Source organism: Castor canadensis, chromosome 1 (assembly GCF_047511655.1).
Source record: "Castor canadensis chromosome 1, mCasCan1.hap1v2, whole genome shotgun sequence".
In the NCBI taxonomy this organism is placed as follows: domain Eukaryota; kingdom Metazoa; phylum Chordata; class Mammalia; order Rodentia; family Castoridae; genus Castor; species Castor canadensis.
In genome coordinates this window covers 59,203,341-59,209,340 of record NC_133386.1, presented here as the reverse complement: position 1 = coordinate 59,209,340, position 6,000 = coordinate 59,203,341, and positions in this window count along the sequence as shown.

Here is a 6,000-nt window from a genome sequence, read left to right as displayed (position 1 = left end):
ATTATTTTCTTTTTCATAATTATATCATTCTACATCATATTGCTTTCATAATTAAAAATAAACTGAAATAACGAATGAGAATGTTTCTTGTCTTATACCACTTATACAAGATAAAATATAAGATCAAATCTACTCTCATTGTGGATCTGATTTCTAATCATCTTTTTTTATAACATGGCTTCAGTGAATCTCCACTATCTGATCTTAACCAATAAAACATCAGTGGATGTTACTCTTTTCATTACTCTGGCACAGGGATTGTTCTTGACAATTCTCATTCAGCAGAATGATAGAAGAATTGTTTCTGTAAAATAAAAGTCTTACCTTTGTCCTGTGTTTTTCATCTATCACTTTTATTCCCCTTCTCAGCTTACAAAGCAGAAGAAGAAATAACTAAATCTCTGTGACTTTGGTTGACCTGAACACACTTGCTAACAATTAAGCTAATTTCCTGAGGATAATTTTTCATCTTTAGAAAACTCTTTAAACATACTGATTATTTTGTATGCATCATAAATATCCAAAAACTATCTACACTTTACCAGTAATAAGTGTCTTCAATCAATATATTCATAGAAAACTAGTTAACCAAACTCTCAGTGATTCTTAATCTCTGATTTGGCAACATACACAGAACCAGTCCTTTGATTAAACAAATGTTATCCATGTGAAAATAAATGATGATTATTTACAAAAGTTTTATTATTTGGCATTTTGGCAGATAATAACTTTTACTCTTCTGCTGTAATTAAGGTATCATGTGATTTACCCATCATAAGGATGGATCATAAATGTGGCAATTCATATATAAATGTACTTTGCTAGTCCTGGATGGTGACTGTAAAGGAAAGTATGCCAGTTTTTTATCAAACAGCTGTGTTCAGTGATATTCAGTTTTTTTATTTATGCACTAAATACATTAAAATTTTATTATTGAAATATCTTCATGAATACAGCCTGTGTTTTTACCAATTATAGTGTATTAGGTTTTTAATCATTCTTGTATATTTTATAATATATAATATTTTATGTTTTGAAGTGAAGATAGCATAGTAGAGTAGAAAAAAATCTACCTGGCTGAATCTTTGTCCAGGTACTTTACTAATTCTCATTAATTTTGAGACATTTGTATGTTTTCAAGAACACCTGAGATTAACACTGTATAGAATTCTAACATATGACCAGAACAATGATTCTCCCACTGTAGTCTACATATACCATCATCTATCTGTATATTTCTATCAATCTATTGTATATCACCTGACTGTTACCATTTGAATCTGAGAAGATTCTATTATATCAATATGTCATAATAATACTGTTTTTGATTCTAGAGACTAAAATAAATTTATTATAATAAATTGACTAACTTGATCTATCTGGTTCTCTATTACATATAAACATTATATTTATAGTCTATGATGATCTATAAAGCTTACAATAGCATTAAGTCTAGATTTGGGGATTTATATTATAATTTAAAATCTTTATTACTAAAAATCATGGATGATCACTTGAGCCTTCAGCAAGTTGTGATCTTTATGCTGGTAGATGGCATTTTCCTTGATATTGACAGTTGCTGAATGATCAGGGTAGTGGTCATGAAGACTGGAGAAACTGGAGTTTCTTGACAGTAATAAGACAACGATTAAATTTCTCATATCAGTTGACACTTCTTTTCACAAAATATTTATGTGACGATGTTTGTGTGATAAATTGAGGTAGACCTTTTTTCAAGCTTGCAGTCAATGATTTCAAACTTTGGTGATGTTTTATCAATCAAGCATGTAATATTCGATGTTGTATGCAACAGTGATCATAGAATCTTCATTGAGAGTAGATTCTATCTCAAGAAAAAGCTTCCCTTTTTAATCCATAAGAAGTAACCTCTCACCCATTAAAGTTTTATCATGAGGTTTCAGTAAATCATTCACCTCTTCAAACACCACTTCCAGTTACAGTTCTCTTACTAATTCCACCACATCTATAGCTGCTTCCTTTGCTCAAGTCTTGAACCATACAAAGTCATCTGTAACAACTGTAATAAATTTCTTCCAAACTCATATGAATTTAATATTTTGATGTACTCCTGCAAATACCAAATGTTCTTCATGGCTTCTAAAATATCAAATTCTTTGCCTATATCCCTCAGAGGAATCAGTATCTATGAAAGCGATAGCATTACAAAATACATTTCTTAAATATTTGAAAGTCAAAACTACTCCTTGATTGGTGGACTACAGAATTGATGTCATTGTTAGTAGACATGAAAACAACCTTTATCTCATTGTACATCCCCCAAAGAGCTCTTGGGTAACCAGATTCATTATCAATGACCAGTAATGTTTTGAAAGGATTCTTTTTTCTGAGCACTATGGCTCAAACATGAACTTAAATACTTAGTAAACAATGTTGTGAAGTGATGTTGCTGTTATCTAGCTTTTGCTGTTCTATTTATGGAACATAAACTGAGTAGATTTACTGTTAATTGTTAAGGGCCTTAGTAGTTTTGAAGTGATAAATGAGCATTGTCTGTAACTTAGAGTCACAAGGTTCATATCCTCCCATTCTTTTCATAGTTAAGAAACAACAGGAAAGGGGCATTGACTGAATAATTCTAATACTAATTCATTTTTTTAAAAAAAGTTCATTTGGCCTCTCTCTGCTTTTTAAACTCTTAACCTATAAAGAGCATGTCATTTAATGTCTTGCTTTTCATGGTAAGTGCATATGGGATAATTTCAGTAAAATTACTCAGTCACATAATCATGGATTTGACTTATAGATTTCTGTATTAGTTGTATTTCTTTCAGTGAATTTTATGGTAATAAAAATATCTGAACACTAACCTGATAGTAATCAAATATTATAGCATATTAGCTAATGGTAGAGGAACTAATAGCAAAATACAATAAAAATAGATATTTTCTTGATTTTTATTAGCCTCTAAAATTTCATCACATTAAGTAGTAAAGAAATTTTCACCAGAGATTCTGTTGCCCTTTTCTCCTCTTATTATTTCTATAGTGGATATAGAAAGCTCTTAATCATTGAGTTCTTCTTGATGGTCTCACTGATTTCCAAAACTAGAGAGAACTTCTTATCTTTCTAGTCATTAGACCACTTATTTGAACTTCTTATATAAACTACTACTTTAAATGAGTAGAAAGAGAACATTTTGTCGCTTAACAGAAGTCAAGTTGTTTTTAATTTTTCCTTTTTTCTGAGAGAATTGTTAAAAGAATAGTACAAAAATTTTATTGTTCCTCATAATTAAAGACCTTAAAGGCAAAAATTGGTTAGCCCTTATCTAATTTGATCACAGTTAAAAATACCTTTGTATTATCATTTCTGTACCTTTTTTCACAATATAGAAATATACTACCAGTACAAAATTAATATTTCCTACCACATATTAAAGTACATTGATTCATTTCATATACTTAGCTTAGATATCATTTTATCCCCTGAATGTCCTCAGTGGTGTATAGTAACATCTCACTATGTATCATCTTGTGTCCACCCACATTTGAGGGTTTTATCACCAGAGGCTCAAGTTGAAGTTCTAAGAAAGCTGTACACTTGCATTTGATAGTGAAATGGGAAATTGACATGAAGATCTCCAGGTCTCCTGAAAAAAAAAAACCTATTGTACAGGGGAGTATATTTTTTAAGAATCTTCTTCCAGGTGTTGCACAAGGATTATGTGCACTCCAGCACTCTGTATCCCTCTTATCATCACTAGTGACTACCAACAAAAATTGACATAGTTAAGAGGGCTTGGACATGGAAATAAAAAAGAAATGCTACATCTAAGAAGGGATAGAGGGCAGAGTCCCTCCTGAGAAAAACACACTAAAGGAGCAATAGTTATGAAAGTCACAATCCCATAACAGAAGTAAAATGCAGGACAGAGATTAATATAAGGTTATTGATGTCTTCCTGCTCCTTTACCTTTCTACCATGTCAGCAATGATCCAGTAATACAACAGGATTATAGCTGAAAGAGCCCAAAAGCACACATTCTTAGGAAAAGAAGTTAGAACAATTTAAGTTCAAGAAGATATAAAAAACAAGACACTAGAGTAATCCAAAACTTCTGGTACATATCTAATTCCTAGATTGATTTAAAACCTCATACTGAAGTCTTACCTATATGGGCTCCCAGACAATCATCACGCAACAAAAATCCAAGGTCATGTAAAAAGGCAAGAAGAAAGAGGAAAAAAAGCAGTTTTCATAACCAGACTGAGATATGATCCAGAAAATGGAGTTAATAGACAATGAATTTTAAATAACTGTTTAATATATTAAAAACTCTAACAGTAAAATTAACAGCATGTAAGAATAGAGCAGTAATAAAAGCAAAGAGATGTAAGCTATAAGAATAAAAAGGTAATGGTGGAAATTTAAAAATATGCAATATGAAATAAAGTCTTCAATATAATTATTACCTGATCTTACATGGCCAAATAAAGAATCAATGAAACCAGAGAAAAATGGATTGGAGATGTGGTTCAAGTGGTAGAGTGACTGCTTTGGAAGCATGAAGCCCTGAGTTCATATCTGAGTCCCACCAAAAAAAAATTTTTATCTGGGCTGTAGAGTGGCTCAAATGGTAGAGTGCCTGTCTAGCAAGCGTGAGGCCCTGTGTTCAGGTCCAGTACTGCCAAAACAAAAAGTATCAAAGACATTACTAATATAAGAAACACCCAAGCTGAAATGCAATAAATAAATAAATAAATAGGAGAAAGTTTTATGGGAGATAAAATATACTTTAGATAATTAGAGCTAAATAAACTATGAAATTTAGATAAAAGACATGCTTCAATATTGATTCCCTGTTTAATAGATGTAAAATGTTTTTATATGAGAAACTGACTTGGGGTACACAATTCTTTTTAATACTTATAATTGTTCTATAAACCTTAAATTGTTCAAAGAATTTTAAATGTATTTAAAAATATAAAGGGGAACAATAAAATAGACAAGTTTTTAAGAATTAAAACTGACAAAGTCAATTACTGTTAAGTCTGAATTTCTATTCCTGGCCAAAATTAATGGATATGTTGCAAATTTTGTCAACGTTGAACAGTATCTTCCTCTAGAATTACACTTAACAGTACAGCCAATGAAGTGAAGAGCATGGCACATTTTCATATAGCTGAGATGGCAGAGTTAGTTTAATATATAATATAGAATAATTGTTTGGGCTAAAATTAAACTGCTCATTTTATAAGCCTACTTCTACAAGTCAAAATATACTGAAATATAAACATTTATTTAGAGCAATTGAGAAATTAGCCTTGTGAAGAAAAGATAACTTTCTTATGCCTAGAGCACCATATTGCAATGAAGAATTTATTGTAAGATATGCACCTTTCATGATGTATTTATTCAAAACATAGATCCTAACACTAAAGGGATTATAGGTTCTTCCCATGAAATACTTTTTGATCTTAAGGAAAATAGCAATTCAGCAAAAGAATAAAAGCATGTTTGTAAAATACTCTAACAATTCAAATATCAAGCGAACAGTAAGTATTATTTTTATTATTTTAATAATATAGTTAGCTGAAATTGTTTTCAAGGAACTTAATACTATATTATGAATATTTTTATACAAGTTTTAACTCTAACTCAACAAAAGTCCTACAGAAATGCATTTATCAATAAATGAGTTAATTAAATATTTTGAAGGTTTGTTTATGTACCAATTGAAGAAGAACCTGGGGTATGTCTCAATAAAGAACAAAGGGCTTCTTCAAAGATTTTGTGTCTTTGCTACATGATCTGAAATAATGTGGTAAAGAAAGTTGGCTAGAGTATGAACTAAATTTTGTTAAGAATTAAGGATAATTTATGTAATGGGTGTGTTATTGTTTTAATTTCAATACTGAAGAAAACTGATGAAAGTTGTCATTTTAAAGAAGTTAATCAGAACAGTGAGGTGTTTAGTCCTTAAGTGATTCCTATATGACACTAAGTACAATTTATGTT